At 42.5% G+C, this 18,775-nt stretch overlaps 1 long non-coding RNA gene across 2 annotated transcripts in view; it reads left to right on the forward strand.

Annotated features, from left to right (window-relative positions):
• Positions 1-3,772: 3,772 nt before the first annotated feature.
• The window catches only part of LOC138684681 (uncharacterized), a 29,991-nt gene continuing 14,988 nt past the window's right edge, over positions 3,773-18,775 (forward strand). The window contains exon 1 of one of the 2 annotated variants that reach the window (XR_011323923.1): positions 3,773-4,151. This is a non-coding gene — a long non-coding RNA (uncharacterized lncRNA). The remainder of the gene's footprint in view (positions 4,152-18,775) is intronic. The other variant, XR_011323922.1, reaches the window with a different exon arrangement.

An 18,775-nucleotide genomic window follows, 5' to 3' on the forward strand; every position in this document is an offset into this window, starting at 1 on the left:
GGAGGGGAGGGGGGGAGAAGCAATCAGTATTAAGCTTACACAGCTTATGTTGTAATTGCCTTTCCCGAATACATTTTGTGCGGCCCCTGATGGCTGTAAGACAAGAATACCAGAGAAACAGCACAAATACTAGAACAATGATGCACTAGACTAGGAGGAGGTTGAATTTCTTTTGAGATAACTAATGAAACTTTTGGCATATCGGTTTTCTCTTTTCCTTCCTTTCTTATTTCTTCTTTCTTAGCAAAACAATGAAAGTAAAGGAGATTGCCAAAACTATTTTTTGTCGTACTGGAAATGAGGAAAAAAAAGAAAAGAAAAAAGGAGAAAGGTCTCTTGCATGTGAGGAAGACGGACCAGGACAAATGCTAAATTATTAATCTAAACAGTCATGCTAGTATTTTCCAGGTAGCTCCTTTTTGGCTCAGGTGTTGGTTGGAGTTAGCAGATATAATTTGTACATAAACCAGAATTTTGGAAACCAGCCAGCATTGCTGTGTTATGTAGTTGTGTAAGAGTTTATATATGGTTCTTGCTTTGCATTTAGCAAATGGTTCGCACTTAAACATTCATTTAGCATGATTACTTAAGTGAACCATATACGGCTATTCCTTGGAGCTGCAAAATTAACTTGTTACAGTGATGCACTATGCCAAAAGCTAATTTAGGCTCTACTTAGGAATTTAAAGCATTTATTTACCATGCTATTTGAATAAGGCAACTTTGCTGACAACTCTTAGCTGGCCACAACTTTCATATCATACTGCATCTCATCTAACACTCCCAAACATTTATTTTTCTGTTTATACACTGTCACCCCATTCTTCTCAATGCAAAGTAAGAAGGTAAGAAACCCTGTACAGGAGCAGAAGCACACTGAACCCCATGAAAAGTGTCCTTTTCTGTGTGAATGAGGGGAGGACTTGGAGTCTGGGGGAGTTTTGCTTTAATTGAATTGAGCATTGAAAGAAATAAGAAGGATCTTTCCCACCCTCACCTCTGACTTGAGAAGATCAGAGACACAAAACAGGGACTATTTCTCTCCCTTTTGTCAATTCAACTGAAAGAGAATGTTAAAAATATTGAAGGATGCCCTGCCTGCAGTGTCACGCTTGGAGATAAAGTCCTAAGGACGTTACTTAGTGTGTACCTGCGTTCTGCAGCAGGTACTCTTCCTCTGGTGTAAGAGATCCCACAGATTTTGTTTGTGGGCTTTCCCAGCTCCAACTACATTGCAAATTGTTCATGAAGTGAAACATGAGGTAAAGCAGATATACTGATTCAGTGAAGCAAGTTCTGCAATCGCCGGAAACTCATGAGATTTCCTTGAAAGTGGGGAGTGACTAGAGGCAGAGGAAAGCACTGATGTCGCTTTCTTTTCAGTCAACTCAAAAGTTGGCTCACTGGCTTATGTTCAGTCAAATGAGTGCACGTAAATCCAGGAGAGCTCCCTCCGGCCAGGTTACTGTACTCCTTACTTGTCTCAGAGAGACTGAGATAAAAATCTGTCCTGTCGTCTCTTTTTACGTCTCATTTTCTGTGCAACCAGCTTTGTGCAGAAAGCTCCCTGTGTTGCTTTTCGGTGCTAGTTTCAGCTGTCTCCTCAATCGCAGATTTTTTTCTCTTTAGCACTGTAACAATTCACAAGTGCTCCTTCCTTTGTCCATTCTTTAAACAACAAGAAAAATAACGAGGGGAAAAGTTAATTTATGTCTCATTGTAGATACTAATTGCAGAATGCGTCGTCTTTCTTTTCTCCCTTTTCTCCCCTTCGCTGACGCACATGCTCTATAATAAGCTCTGTTACTTGGAGCCTGTAAGCCTCTATAGTAAGCTGAAACTGCTACTATATTTACTCACTTTCCACATTTAGACAAAGGCTATTTTTAACCAGAGTTCTATTTGCGGGGGCTGCCAACGTCACTTAATGTTCACATGCATCTTGGGCATCATATGCTTGTTATTTTTATTTACTGTGCCTGTGCCAGGTCTGCTTTTTTATGGGAAGAAAGAATGAGAATGCTTCTTCGGGCCAGTTCTTGAAAGCTCTTTTGCACAACAGCAGATACACAGATAAGCAAAGAAAAAGCAACTCAGCGGTAGATTTGGCAAACCTGCTTTTTAATGGCTGGCATCTTTTATCTCGTGATCCAGTCACAAAGCTGTGTTCTTAGTCCCACTGCATTTGTTAAAGGTGAAGATGTTTCAAAGGTACGTTAATTATTCTGGTGTCTCCTGGAGGAGCCACGAGTTCTTGTTTTGTGATGAGGGACACAGGGATCAGGAAATTATTATGATTCCAGTACTGCTACCAGGTAGTTAAAATAGATGATGTGTAAATAATCAGTGCTTTTCTGATCCTTCTTGTTAATAGGTGCATGCTTTGGAACTTGAATGCAACAGATGTTATTTTCAGATAATTAGTTTGGATTTTCAGTGTAAAAGTCCCCTGAAAATGCTGGAACATACTGTGCTGCAGCCATAAATCAGGTCTGTAAGTTGGGGCCCGTACATAGCGTTTTCTGTATGGGTTTCCCTGCATTGCTCTAGTGCCCTCAACTTGACCTAAGGGAATTGCTCTTTACAGAGGGTAGACACACGCATTCAGCATGCTGACTCAGGACGCCTGATTCATTTGGTATTGCAATCATCATATGCCCAGGATTTTGAGATACCCACATGCTTTTGTAGGTTATTCTCTGCACACATAGCAACATCTTTGTTTGCACCAAAGAATGAATTCCTAGAAAGGAGTGAAGTTAGGGAGCAATCCTTCAATGCTTTGCTGTCAGCATGCTTAACTGGAAAGTTTTAGCAGGAAGCTAAGTTAAGGAAGAAAGCTGAAATGGAACCTCCTAGAAGTGGATTTTAAGTTTGAAATGTTTTGGAAAGCTTACAGTTTTTTTTTTAATCTCTCTGTACTTCCTACTCTTAACGCTAATTCCCTTTTCAGACTGATTTTAACATCAGAGAGACTGAATAAGCTTCACACAAGTCAAGATTTCTGTATGCTGATCACAACAGAATTACATCTTTTACATTTTCCTGTTACTAATTTTTCCAGTGCTGCTTGTTTCCCCACTACAGTGAATGTTTTCATTTTCTTAAAAATAACTTTCTGGTTGTCTGTAAAGCAAGGCCTGGGTTTTAAAATCAAAACTGCTGTTTTCACATACATGCTTCCAAAGCTGGGCAGTGAAATCTCCACTAAGTCATGGACAGGTGTTGAGAAAGTCAGTGAGAACTGCACGTGCTTAATGCTCTATAGGTTAATCCATTTAGTTAGGTGACTAAACATGAATGAATCCACATACCTGCCTTTAGATGCTTTTATTTAAAAACATGTAATCCTGATGATATTACCCTATGTCGTCAGATTCTTTCTATGTGAAATCATGTTTCTACCACTAGCTGATGCATATTTTTTGGTGGTTTAGAAACTACAGACTGAAACTAAAAGCTAGGGAAAGGGCAGCATGCCTGAAAAAAACCCCCATAACTGTGTACCTTTGATTATAAGCTGTCTTGTAAAAAACTTGTATTTGCCAGTCCCCCCTCAGTTCCTGCTAGGCCTTAGATTTACCATGAGAATAAAATACATTTGGGACCTAAGGGTCACCCCAGGCCAGCACAGTGTGCAGTTTCTGTGTGAGTCTCTTGCTCTGGGCATGGTTCACGCTGGCGGGGCACAGTCCAAGGCTACCTACTGACGTTACTTATCGAGCTGAGGGATCACCATTTAATTTTTTTGTTATCACTTCCGGCCCTTTGATAGGAGCGTAACTACAAACATTCCATCCTGTGTGTAATGCCTCTGATAGCCACTGCCACGTGACAGCTAAAATTGTACAATAAAGAACATATATAAACATCCTTTTGGAGGCAGAACCCGTCTTCCCTTTGTCATGCCACAGGCATGTGATATGCACATGGCTCACCAGTGACATGCAGACAGTAGCCGTACGTGGAGCAGAGGTGAGCTCATCTATATTTTCAAGGTAAATCCGTCAGTTACCTTACACCGATAAGGAACGAGTATATCAAAATCATGGCTCATTAACAGAGCCATTTTTGTTTGCTGTCACAAGTTACGAGTAGCAATAACTGTGCTTCAGCTGCACTGCCATAATTTTCAGCCATCTCCTACAAAGGTACTTTCTCTAATGTTTTTACTGCAGTGTCCAGGCAAGTTTTTGTAGTGCATGCAAAGATAAGATATGTTTATGCGTATACAAATGGTTCTTTTCCTGTCGGTTCCCCATAAGGGGAAGGGTGGGCATGATGGAGTCTGTGGGGTTCTGGAAGCTTTGGTAACATCCTCTCACTGCTCTGTCTGCTACAATTTTCTGTCTCTCTCCATAAAAGAGCAGCAAACTTTGTTATTTATAGTAGTACAAGACTTACTCTGTGGCCACAAATGGCAGGCAGGTTACTAAAAGATAGACTCATAAGAGAGCCTCTGCAGCCTGCTGCCAATATATCTGATTTTCTACAGTATCAGGTATTTGCACTAGACTGTGGCAGGAGGAGGCTTACCAAAAGCAAAAGGAACCTTTTTCATCTGAAGAACTACTGTGGAGGGGAGGAAAAGGGTTAAGTATTACAAAAGTTTAAGCCGACAGCCAGCCCTTGTGCTCTGCTGCTTTGCAGAGGTTTCCCTTTGATGGAAAGTATTTCAGTGACACCAGACCCTAGCAGGTGAGATAATACACTTCTCCTGCAGAAACCTTGTGCTTGCCAGTGAAAGCCGATGAGCGAGACAGTTCTGAGAACGGCGGTGGGCAGCTTCTGTCCCTCCTCGTGCGTTGCTTGTGTGCGAGAGCATGCTGCAGGAGTGGTGGAGGGGATTGCCCTGGGAAACGCACCACATCAGGACAAAGTGGAATTATTTACTTGTTGCTACGCTGAAGAGCCTTTCTGAGGCATGGCGAGCGGTCCCAGACACTGCTATGTTATTCATTATGGAGGAGAGCGCCAGGACAATGCTTATGGATCGCAGCGATCAAACTTGAGCCTTCAGAGCAGATGATGTACTGCCTTTCCCATTGATTCCTGAATGCGCTAAATCTATATATGAGTATATTGTGGCTTAATGCATGAGTTGTCAGGAGACGATACTCAAAACCTGTAGCACCGGTTCCATCTCATGTGACTGATCAAACTTGTCACCTTGTCAACAACATCCTTTGTTGTAAAAAGAGTGTTTCATGTTAACTCTTAATATGAAATGATTTCTACAATAGTTTGCACTGTTCAAAATGTTCACTGTGGCTGACCAGAGCACACTGAGGCCCAGAGCCCCAAAACTGAGCCATAGACCTGAAAGCAGACAGGTACTACTTACCTTTCTAAGCTGTAAGCCTGTGCTGTTTGAGCAGTGTAAGGAATGTTGCTGGCAGTACAGGAACGTGCACACACACAGTTCATCCTTGGTGATCTGGTGTATCTGGATACACAGAGGATTTGGGGTGGTGTGGGGGAGATGTAAGGCTCCCCCCCCTCCAAATAATCTCTTGTTAATTAAAAAGAAATCAACAAATTAACCTCTTTTGGTCCAAAAAAGAGGAGATGAAATTATTGGTAGACACACCAAAAGACTGGAAATTTTTGGTAGATAACATCTACATTCACTAAAATTCCTGAAATTTTTGAAATTAGTAGAAACCAGGTTTTCTTTTTCTATTGAATTCCAGTGTTTGGTGGCTTTGAGGAAGCACTGCAGTCCAGGCATGTGAATTCAGAAGCCATTTTACTGGGAGGGAATAAGCAGTGCTTTTTCAGTTGTTGCTGCACCATATTACTCACGGCAACACTTGCAGGAGACACAACAGGGGAAAAAACATTATTTTTTAAAAGACATCCTCAGTTTATTCTATGTACTCTGTTTCAGAGGTTTTAGAGATGGGTTTTAAGCAGAGATGGCCTTATTTAAAACGGAGCCAGATTTCACATATGACAGAAATGAAAGCATTTTGGACCTGAGGTTAGCACATTCTAAAGAAAGAGACTATTTGTACTATTTGGACTTGGACCTAGTTTGGAATATGCATGAGTATTTGGATCTAGGCTTATAGGCAGGGTAAGGCAGCATGAGCTGCCTGGAAGGAAGTTGTGAATCAGGCCCTTCGTTTCCAGGCATTTCCAGGCATTGCTTTTCTTCAGAGAGCGAGCGAGCAAGTTGGCATTCAGCCCTCAGTCTTCATTCAAACCAAATTCCAGTTGCAATATTGCCAACTCTAAGTGCTAAAAATCAGGAGATTAAAAAAAAAAAAAAAAAAAAATGTTGTGTATTTCTGTTTGCAGTCTGGTGTTTGAGACTTAATATGGGTTATGTTTTCAGGCTTTTCTCTGCAACCAGAAGAGATAGAAACTCTGGGGGTAAGAGGTTGAGGGCAGAATGAGATTCTCACAAAGCATTTGACTCCAAAATCAGCACTTGAATTGAAATCCCAAATATTAGGAGATCCACACTATATAATCCCATGAGTCAGAACACATTAGCATATAAGCTTGTGGGAATTTTGTTAAATAAGAATTGTGTAAGAACTCCAAGAATAATTTTGTTATATCCCATATTACTGAACATGCTCTCAATAAGACTTAAAAAATTCATTTTCAAGAATTAGAAGCTTCACAAAGAGCTTTTATTCTCTGAGCTGGCTTTTATAGAGATCTCTCAGCAAACATACTAGATTTCAGCGTCCCTGATATGTGGGGTTCTCTGGATGCCACATGTCTATCCCCTGGAATAGGCTATAGCATAGGAACAAGCGAGGATAAATGAGGACATTTGTTATAGCCTGTGAATCCATCCAGCCCAAATCTCCTGATACATAAACAGCACCAGATCCAAATATCTTGTCACATCTGCTTTGTACACCAAACAGCTGGGTGCACAGATGCTTTGGTCTACTAGAGCATCTTAGGCTGAGTGCATTCTTTGGTATGCTTAGTTATTTGTTTTAATTGGTTTTGATGATTTGACTTAAATCGCCTCTGATGTTGCTGGAATACAGGTACTTTTGTGGCTGATTGTGACAGCTGCCACAAGCACATGAGAGGCAACATCAGTAACCTAAAACTTCTGGGTGAGAGATCACCATGAGCAGGCCCTGAATTTAAGGACGCTGACTTCAGAAGCAGGAATGTTGCTCTCTGAGCTAGAAAAGACGCTTCTTCACGTGTAATATGGGCCTGCCACCAGAAAACACTGGAAAACTTACAAACACACAAACAGCTTCTGGGAAAGGAAGTGAGAGTTAAACAGCTAAATAACGTATCTCTCTGTATACATTTTGTATAGATCAAACATATATATATTTATATACACACAATTGCACACATATATATTTATCAAGAATGACAGAGCATCTTGTTGATTTCTCCCTGCCCTTCCTTCGTAAACCCACTCTCTCTTGCTATTGTATCATATCGTATCGTATTGTACTGTATCATATCGTATCTTATCATATTGTACCGTATCATAATTTACTTTCAAAGCTGTTCAAAGGCAGGACCAGGTCTCTCTCATCCATGCGGTTAAACAGCTAGCATGCCTATGAGGACTGTAAATAATAGATAGCATTTCTTCTGAAAGGGGATACGCCCAGCGGCTCAGCGATTCCCCAGGCTACTCAGTCTTTTCATGATCCCTTTCAGACTCATGGGGAAGAGCCCTCTTGCAAACGGCACCTCCCTGAGCACCTGGCATGTGTGTCAGTGCTCCCAGTGGAAGTATTGAATCAGTCCAATGTTCCTCAGCTAATAAAAGCAGAAACAATCACAGACCAAGATGGTCTGGCTTCTGGCCAACTTTAATTAATTAAGTTCTACCAAGCATCACACATTTACCTCTAAAAAAGAAAAAAAAAAAATATTCTGTTGGTATTAAATGAAAATCTTCTGGGGAAATGAATCACCAAATCCCCACCAGAACCTAATCCCAGTTTCTCACAGTGCAGGACAAGACCCCCTAACTGACATTGCAACCTCAGGCTGCTTCCAGGCGGTGCTGAGTTGTGCAGGCACAGTCTACACCAATGTCCCTCAGTGAGTGTTTCTCGATGGCTTTCCCTTTGGACCACCTGTATGCAGACTGCCTGTTGCACGCAACTCAGGAGTCCAGGGGCTTCCCTGCCCCTTCCCACTCCCTCCATCCTATCTTTGTTCTCTGCATCCCTTTGGGAAGCTTCATCTTTGAGGATGTACCACACCAGTCCTCTATGCCATAAGCATCTATACAGAAATAACTCACCTGGCACAGACCCTTGCAAGCTTTCTTGCAATCTCCGGAAATATGCGAACACTTCTTTGCTCATTTGACATGTTTATTTTAAAATCTATAAAACAAAGAGGAAGGGGATAATGCCGGTCAGGGAGGAATTTTCCCTAACTGGTGGATCAGGGAAAGTGCTTTGTGTCTATCACTAGTAAACAGGCAGGAGGGAATCCTGTCCTCGGTGTCACCGGCAGGACGTTGGCTCACCTCTAGTCATTCTATATGCACCATGACATTTGCTAAGTCAGACTTCTCTCTTATGTCTCTGAACACTTTCCAGAAGGCACCAAATTACTCACTTCTCTCTCCTGGGAATACCTCCTTGTCATCCATCCTGTGCTACAGTGATACTGCATCACGAGTCACTTAAGATTAATTACAATTGCTCCACATTTACTGAACCTTGGAGAGTCAGATATCGCTCCTCCTCCCCGTGCCGTGCTGTGATAGAGAATTTACACCTTCTGAGTCCAGCACAGCTGTCCAATAATCTTTGAAGTTACCTGCGGCTCTTTAAAAACTTTGAGATCTTTGTGACATGCAACTGAATTCTACTTTGACTAAATTTTTCATTAAACTTCTTTTTCCTGATCTCTGACCCAAACCATGGGAAAAAAATCAGTCTTGTTTAATTCAGTGCCAGAACTTGCACAAATAAAATGAGCATGATGGTGTCCCTTGATGTAAATGGCTAAAAACTACCCTTGCATTCAGCACTGCTTGTATAATGGTTTTTTTTAAACATCAAACAGTGCAACCACTTAATTGTTGAGCTCACCATGTTACAGGAGCTTGTACTGTGCCACCAAATTAGAAAGGTTGATAAACTTTTTTGCCTCAGGTAAATAATTTGCAACAAGAAATGTATTCCGTAAATGTAGTTTCTTTTCTGCTCAAGGAATATCTCTGGGAATGTTGCTGTTTCCTGGAGATGATTGTAATAAAAGCTAAAATTAGCAAAATAGGCGTTACTATAGGCATTGCCAATAATCTTCCAGGAAATGAATTAAAAAACCTCAATCTATGCATATTTGTGCATGTAAGATGATAGTCTGATTTCCTCCCATTGCTCAAGGTAGTTAACCTCCATCACCTGAATAATCATGCAAATCAAACAGAAGCCTTGCAAGAATGCTAGTAAAGTGTCTTGAATCTGTTCAGAGACTGTAGGCTTTTCTTTATCCTTCGAAAGGCTGTATTTTGTGAGGCTGGGATTGTGTTAAATGGCAAAATTTCTACTTCACAGGGGTTTGAGTGCCAAATAAAGGTAATGCACAAGTATGAATGTTTGCTATTTCCCGCTGTGGAAAGAAGATGACTACATTTGCAGTGCTGGAGGTTCAGATGGGAATGGCAGAGAACGTATGGTTGATATTATATATTATCATTTTGTGTCAAGGATTTGGAATGCCATTTCATGGGTGATGGGGTGGGCAGAAGGGTGAAGATAGAAGAGTGTTAATAAACAACCTTATTGCTTCCTACTTCTCGTAATTTGTTTGCTTTTTTTACAGAAGAAATCCTCTTCGTACCTTATGTCAATCATAGCTGAGAATATGAACTATTTTTCATGTGAATAAATGAATGTGAATGTATGTGAATAAAGTAACATGCCATTTCCTATCTGGAAATTATGCATACAGTTCATATGGTGAAAATCCATTTTCTCCTTAAGCCCACACTGGTGTTTCAAATGCTGATGTTCTTGTAGAAACGAGGAAAAAAATTGCTGGTTGGAGTTGGCTTAAAGGAAAACAGTCAAGATTTGCAAGACCATCATTTGGATTGAGCAAAGTCCTTTTCCTTTTTCCTCCTTAGTTGTATTCAAACAGCCTGTCAGTTTTTAGCCTTCTTTCGAAAGTAACAGTCAACAGTCGTAGCTCTGCCATGCCCAGGGACCAGCAGCTCCAAGCCGTCTGTTGGCCAGGACGGAAACAAACCTGGGGCTGGTATAAGTGTGAAAATTCTCAGTAGGGAAGCAGCTGTGTTTTGATCCTCCCAGAGCATCTTGGAAACTAGCAAGGGGAATGATAATTATGAAGACGATATTATAATATTCACATTTGAATATATAGGTTTTATAGTTGCTCCCTTTTCAATATGCATTTGCTTAGGCACAAAAGGTCACGTGTGTACTAGCTGCATATGCTCTGCCCCACACCAAAGCATATACGTGAATCACATGGATTGTAGGTGAACATAGCTGTGACAAAATAAATGTCCAGAATAGGGTTTGGGGAAAAGTTTGTTTCCCCATTCCTTGGCAAGTGCCACAGTCGTATCAAAATTCAGTCAGTGCCTACCTACCGTTTCTGATGCTGTGGAGCACCTTGGAGCCTGCTTACTATATGGAGGATTGTTCTGAGCACAGCTGCAAAACTCAATGTATTTGCAAATGGTAGAAACCTATCCTACCCCCGCAGACAGTGTTGCATCGGGATCGTTGGGTTATACCTAGTAAGAAGGGAAATTGCACTGATTGCCAGAAGGGGAGGGAGGACATTTTGTAGGCACCGTAGACTACTGATCTACAGATTATAGAAAGCTTCAGGGCCTAGCCCACCTACTTAGAAAGACAATGAGTTTCACAGTTGCCTGTTGAAATACGTGAACTAAAAGCGTGCGTCCAGGTTGCAATTCAAATGTCTATAAACAACACATATCATGTGGATCATATTTTCACAGGCCACGAATAAATCTGTGGTAGGGTCTATCCTGGAGGGGTAGGGAAGAAAGGTGAACAAGAAGGGCTGACGCACTCAGCTCCAGTAACTCCTAAGAAAACATTTCGTACCATATCGCTCAAGGCATCTATGGCTACTTACAGAAGTAAATCTGCCCCAGTATTTCTCTCTGTTTGATTTTCCTGTTTTTTCCCCTCCTGATTTTACAGTATGTTAGTTTTTGGTGCTTGAATTTTTACACCTGTTGTTTGTACGCGGAGTATTAACACAATACTCCTAGATGTGTCTGACTTTAAAAGTTTGTGTTGCCATTAAGCTATTTTCCTTTCTTTTTGTGAGAGACGGACAATTAAAAACATTCCCACTATTTGTAAATTCTCCTTGTGAGGAACACAGCAGATTGCCTGGATCTTCTGCTTGTTGTTCTGGCTTCAGTTTCAGAACTGAATGCACTCCTTCTGCTCCGTCTGTTTGAGTTTTGACAATGCAAAGGATGAAGCTGGAGGAAGTCCCATATATAAGCGAGGTCTATGCTTCTGCTTTATCTCATTTTTAATTGAATTTCAATTGGATTCTGCTCACTTTTATGTAATTTGGTGCAGAAGGATATGGAGTTTTTGTAATACGTTTTCTGCAACTACAAGTTCTATCTAGTCATGAAATGATAACACACAATGGACATTATATTTAAGCACAGCTGATGTTTTCAACTAGTACCCATTTCCTGCAAAATAAGTTATTTTGCACACATTCAATTGCTAAAACATATATAGGAGTAGCTAAAAACTTCACTATTGAATACATTAGCATACATTTTTCCTCTTAATTAACTGCATGTTAATTATTCGTCAAGCAGAAAACAAACTAGTGCAATTCCTTCAGCTGATTATGCAGTGTGCTTTTGCAATATGCCCTCTTTTTATTGGACAAAGGAACAAATCCTCACTTGGTTGATGTATGTAGGTGTTTCCCTTCACTGCAGTCTCGCTAAAAGCCTTTTTTTTCAATTGGATTTTCTTTACAAACTTCTCACTTGACACTGTCTTCTCAGCCTGGCTTTGTCTTGTAGGTTAAAATTCAGCATTCCTGAGGTCCGTTTTATTTTGCAAGAGTACCATACTGACAAAGCCAGAGCTGCAGTAAGTTCTTTTATTGTCAAAAATCATTCCTGTAAGCAAGCCTATCATCGTAGACGTGCAAACTTACCTATGTGATATGTTTATGACATTTTATACAGATGAATTTACAAAATCTGGGACTGTGTAATGAGTCTTCTAGTTATTAATTAAATATTAATAGCATTCTTTTGTAGCTTCATATGTGTAAAGTATTTTTTGTAAAATATTCTGCAATGTATTAGAGATGAAGTGAGGAACACAAACGATCAGCCTGAAGTACGAGTTTAAGTTTGCTTGTATAGCCCAGTTACACATTTCTGTCTCTATTATGAAACCAACAAACTTTTATTAGCAAACAACTTTAATTGCTAAGAGCTGGTTCAAAGAACATATGTCATTATACACTCTTTTTATAAACAAAACAGGCAAATGTAGAAAACTTTATAAGCTCATCTTGCAGCTTCTTTAAGTGTACAGCTTAGCAGCTTGCAGGATTGAATACTATAAAAGAAATCAAAAATTCAATTAGAGCATAGCCTTATGAGATCATTAGAAATGAAATTGTTGTATTGTGCTAACAGAAAAATTCTGCTGCTTTGGGGTGTTGTAACAGAGGGCACGCTATGCCTGCTGCCAGGGCTGGATGGATTACATGGGTGGACCTGTGAGTTAGAAGAGAGCTGTTTGCCTGGGAAATTCAGAATGTTTGCTCTGCTGGAAACACAAAAGCCTCAAATTTGTGACATGCAGTGTAAATTTATACCATATAATTAATTCATCCCATTTATAAGAACTACTAATAAGAAGCCCTGCAAAAATTCTGCTGCTAAGCCATGTCAGCTTATCAAATTGAGACCAAAAATGCTGATCTGGTCAAAAACTAGCAGTGAAAGAAAAGAAAGTTCACTGTAGAAGCTTGGATTCAAGTGGAAGAAGGGAGAGGATCCATGTCCCCTAGTCAGAGCCATGGAAAATGAGATACCTGATCTGAACCAGAACCTGAACCAGTCAGTGGCAAGTGGGAGAAGGTCACCTCCAGAAGGGTGACACCCGACCCTCGCAGAAGTGGTCCATTGAGATGGGTCACCCCACAGTGCTGCTGCGCGGTCCTTGGCAGCTGCGGAGGAGCCCTAGGCTGCTGGGTTTGGTGAAAAGCTGAGCTTTCCCATGGCTAACCTGCAAGGAGATTCACCTGTCCTTGGACCCAAGACGGCCATGCTGACTCTCTCTTCCGGAGATACAGTAGTTTTATTATGTTGTAAATCTTTAATTTCAGGTCTTGGACATCCTCGGGAGGGATATAAATTGTTAGTGAGGTTTCTTTGTATGTTTGTGTACTGGTGTTTTAGTCTGTTGTCATCTGTGTTTCGGGTGGAAGGGTTTGCACGCAGGACACGTGCTGTCTATCCCAGCCATAGCTGTGGGCAGTTTTCTGCCTTCGGGCCCAGCTTATGCCCCCGCATCAGTTTCTAAACAGTTGCATTATGCAACCAAAAGGGAGAGCGTGCCAAGCCCTTCGGCATAGTCCTGCTCACAAAGTCCTCCTTTCCCAGGACGGAGAAGGGCAGGGCTGGGCTACAATGGCCCATTCAGCCTCTTTACTGCACGAGGCTTTGCAGCAATGCCGTCTGCATGAGAAGGAATAGCAAGAACGGCTTATCTCCCCGTGGATCCCAGCCCGCCGTGCATTTTAGGGTGGACAGATGGAAGCCCCATTGGATCTAGCTGTGGAGGGAGTGCAGATTAATTGCTATTTGACTGTCACAGAACGGTACCAATTTCACTTGCCTGGGAAGCGGTGCCTGTTCCAAGGCAAAGGAAGAATAACATTTGCCTGATGCTATTACTTCTCTTGTTCTCCTGCCTGCAAGAGGAAGAAAGAGGCACGGTACAGCATGGAAGTCTGGTTCCCCACTGAGGAGAAATAAAAGCACCTTGTCTTGCAGGCATGTAATATTGTTAGTCTGCTTTGCCAATTACCTCTTTTTGAAGCACTTTAAATTAGATTCAACTTAATTCTGTTTCACTTTCAGGTCATAATATTGTTTAGAAACATTATGGAAACACAGACACAATAAAAGTTCTCTGTGGTTAAAAAAAAAGAGGGTTGATGTTTCCATCTTTGCTGCTCACTGCTGGCCCCTTTGCTTGGCTTCAAAGGAAACCCAGCACATCGGTCCCAAAGTACTTCTTAGCACCTTTGCCCCTCGCGCCCGCTCTGCGAGTCCGCGAGGCGGATGCGGCTGTCAGCACATTATGGGACCCACTTGGGTGGCAGCAAAGGAGACCTCCGAGTCATAGCTCGAAATGGTGATGAGACCTTAGTAAACCTGCCGAGAAAGAGTGTGTGAGGCAAGAAGGAAGGTCTGCGCTCGCCGAGCGGTGATAACAGCAGGTCTCGGCTGGGATGTGCCAGGGGAAGGTACGTGTCGACCCTACTGCTGTGCAGAATAGATATGAGGCATAGTGCTAGCAGCAGAGCAGAGAGAGAAAAGACCCAATTGTGTGAATTTCCCTGTCTCTGAGACCTCTCAGGTCAGCATCTATTGAAAACTGTGTTGCTTATTATTCTGGCTCCCAGGCTCCTTTACTGACCGTCTTGAATACATTGCTTTGCAACAGTAAAATAATATTTGCACGGTGCAGGATAAAATTTGGAACTCTTAGTTCTTCAGACAAGCCCTAGTATTTTTTCAGAACTTAGACAAAAGCTTGGGAGCATCTCTGTCTGTTTAAATTGATGGATGTGTGCAATTACTCTATTGAAACTTATCCCAATATAAATGCAGTTATACCAACATAAAACTGGTGTAAAACCAGAGTCAGGTCCCAAATAATTGTCTGAGTCTTGAAATTGTTACACATGGGTATGTAAGCTGCACCAGTTTATTTTTACCATTATCTAATGCAAGAAAGTATTTCTCTGAATTTTTCTCCTTGTAGAGGCATGTAATGTGCTTTAGTGAAGTTAATCATGTGCAGCCTCAGGTGACTACTGCTTGTATTTCTAGTTTATTTTCTAGCCTTCTTTTCATTCTCCCTTATTAATAGATGTGCTGAGGTTTCAGAGGAAGCTTAACTTTCTAGAAGCCATTTCTCTTCAACTAGCTGTGACACATGCCTGCCTGATGGATGTATGGTACTCACTTTCTCTGCAGATGAGTATCTGATTTCATTGGGAGTCCTCGCTGACTCTAATATTGCTGAGACAGCTGCTCATCTTTCTTTTTTTTTTTTCGGCGAGGAAGCACCATGTACTCACTTTAATTACAAATCCTGTGATCTGGCCATTCTTCAGCTTTTGCAGCCTGCCTGTAACTCTCCCTATTGAGGTTTTAAAGATGATCTGGACATGGAAGACCTGGTCCCCCCCAAATACTCCGTTTCATTTATTGCTTAGTTTTGCACTGATCCCATTTTGGTGTCTTCACTGGGGGCAGAGGGGTAAGGAAGGAAAAGGTTATTTGTTTATTTCTATTTTTGTTTTAGGGAAAGGGGACTGAGAAAGCAAAACTGTAACTCCCTGGCCACCATTTTGTGTGTGAGGATGCAATACCCAATGTATGCTTTGTGGCTGGTCCTAACAGCTTTGCAGAGCCTCCTCATTTTTGACGGTGGGAGGAATTCAGTGGTTTTGATTCACAGAGTCTGAGTTTGATAGCTGCTGGTGGCTGTGGCATACAATGACTGTTGTAAATGGTGCCCATAGGCACCATGTTAAGGATGAACATACAGAAACAATTAGTGACTTTTCTAAGCAGTTACTGTTTGATGACTACCTAATTAAAATTCTTAACTTAAATAGATCGGAGGCAAATACTGTTGGAAAGTCCATCCCAGCTAAATTTAGATTATTAAAATAGTTATAAAGATCGATACAGGTCTGCCGAGAAGCTCCACTGAGCCAGGGAATGTGTTTAGCCAGCAGTCTCCCATGTTGTGGGGCTGGGTGTACTAGCCTACACAACTGCTCAGGGCACCTGCCTCCTTAGCTCAATGTTTGCAAGACCATAAACTGATATTATAAAATATTTGAGCTTCAAGAAGTGTTGTCTTTGTGAATTACTATATTCTAATCAACATATTCAATTTGAAGGGGGAAGGGATAAACCCAAGCTCGCTAGAGATAAGCCTGGGCGCAGCACACCAATGTTTGAGGGACAGTGTGCTAGTGAGGTCCTTCAGTCTGCTGTCTCAGTGTAGGCAGGGGATGGACATCCATGCAGCAGCAAAGATGCAAAGGTTATGTGTTAGAAACCACGGAAGCACCTCAGAACAGTCACATAGGAATTAGGGGTTCTCCCCCCAGAAAGGCAGCAGGATCAATAGCCCAACTGAAGTGCATCTACACCAATGCATGCAGCATGGGCAGCAAACAGGAGGAGCTGGAAGCCATTGTGCAGCAGGAAAATTACGATATAGTTGGAAACATGGTGGGATGACTCGCACAACTGGAGTGCTGCAACGGATGGCTATAAACTCTTCAGAAGGGGTAGGCAAGGAAGGAGAGCTGCTGGGATAGCCCTGTATGTTAGGGGGTGTTTTGATTGTCTAGAGCTTAACGACGGTGATGATAGGGTTTAGTGTTTATGGGTAAGAATCAGGGGGAAGGCCAACAAAGCAGGTATCGTGGTGGGAGTCTGTTACAGACCACCTAACCAGGATGAAGTGGCAGATGAAATATTCTATAATCTATAGTGATTCTCACAATCGCTAGCCCTTGTTCTCGTGGTGGACTTCAACTTACCAGATGTCTGCTAGTAATACAATACAGCAGAGCGGGAACAGTCTAGGAGGTTCCTGGAGTGTGTGGAAGATAACTTCCTGACACAGCTGGTGAGTGAGCCAACTAGGGAAGGTGACCCGCTAGACCTGTTCTTTGTGAACAGAGAAGGACTTGCGGGTGATGTGATGGCTGGAGGTCATCTTGGGCATAGCAATCATTAAATGATAGAATTTTCAATGCTTGGAGAAGTAAGGAGGGGTGTCAGCAGAACTGCTACCTTGGATTTCTGGAGGACAGACTTTGGCCTGTTTAGGAGCCTGGTTGACAGAGTCCCTTGGGAGGCAGTCCCGAAGGGCAAAGGAGTCCAGGAAGGCTGGACATTCTTCAAGAAGGAAATCTCAAAGGTGCAGGAGCAGGCTGTCCCCATGTGCTGAAAGACAAGCTGGCGGGGAAGAAGAGCAGCCTGGCTGAACAGAGAGCTTTGGCTGGAACTCAGAAAAGAAAGAGTTTATGACCTTTAGAAGAAGGGGCAGGAAACTCAGGAGGACAAGAAAGATGTCATGAGATTATCTAGGGAGAAAACTAGCAGGGCCAAAGCCCAACTAGAACTTAATCTGGCTACTGCTGTAAAAGACAATAAAAAATGTTTCTATAAATACATTAGCAACAAAAGGAGGGCTAAGGAGAATCTCCATCCTTTATTGGATGTGGGGGGAAACATAGTGACAAAGGCTGAGGAAAAGGCTGAGGTACTTAATGTCTTCTTCACCTCAGTCTTTAACAGTGAGACTGACTATCCTCCAGGTACCCAACCCCCTGAGCTGGAAGACAGGGAAGCAGAGCAGAATAAAGCCCCCATAATCCAAGGGGAAATGGTTAGCGACCTGCTATACCATGTAGACACACAGAAGTCCATGGGGCTGGATGGGATCCACCCAAAGGTACTGAGGGAGCTGGTGGAAGTTCTCACCAAGCCACTTTACATCATTTGTCAGCAGTCTTGGCTAACCAGGGAGGTCCCAGTTGACTAGAGGTTAGCAAATGTGACACCTATCTACAAGAAGGGCTGGAAGAAGGACACAGGGAACTACAGGCCTGTCAGTCTGACCTCGGTGCCAGGTAAGGTTATGGAGCAGATCATCTTGAGTACCATCATGGAGCACGTACAGGTCAAACAGTTGATCAGGCCCAGTCAGCATGGGTTTATGAAAGGCAGGTTGTGCTTGACTAACCTGATCTCCTTCTGTGACCAGGTGACCCACTTAGTGGATGAGGGAAAGGCTGTGATTGTCGTGTAGTTAGACTTTATTAAAGCCTTTGACACCATTTCCCACAGCATTCTCCTGGAGAAACTGGCTACTCATGGTTTGGTCAGGCATACTCTTCACTGGGTAAAACACTGGCTGGATGGCCAGGCCCAAAGAGTGGTGGTGAATGGAGTTAAATCCAGTTGGTGGCCAGTCACAAATGGTGTTCCCCAGGGCTCAGTTTTGGGGCCAATTCTGTTTAATATCTTTATCAATGATCTGGACGAGGGGATCGAGTGCACCCTCAGTAAGTTTACAGATGACACCAAGTTGGGTGGGAGTGTTGATCTCTTTGAGGATAGCAAGGCTCTACAGAGGGATCTGGACAGGGTGGGTCAATGGGCCGAGGCCAATTGTATGAGGTTCAACAAGGCCAAGTGTCAGGTCCTTGGGTCACTTGGGTCACAACAACCCCATGCAGCGCGACAGGCTTGGGGAAGAGGGGCTGGAAAGCTGCCCTGCAGAAAAGGACCTGGGGGTGCTGGTTGACAGCTGGATGAATATGAGCCAGCAGTGTGCCCAGGTGGCCAAGAAGGCCAACAGCATCCTGGCTTGTAAAAGAAATAGTGTGGCCAGCAGGAGCAGGGAGGTGATTGTTCCCCTGTACTCGGCACTGGTGAGGCCGCACCTCGAGTCCTGTGTTCAGTTTTGGGCCCCTCACT

Source organism: Haliaeetus albicilla, chromosome 3 (genome assembly GCF_947461875.1).
Source record: "Haliaeetus albicilla chromosome 3, bHalAlb1.1, whole genome shotgun sequence".
NCBI classification, from domain to species: domain Eukaryota; kingdom Metazoa; phylum Chordata; class Aves; order Accipitriformes; family Accipitridae; genus Haliaeetus; species Haliaeetus albicilla.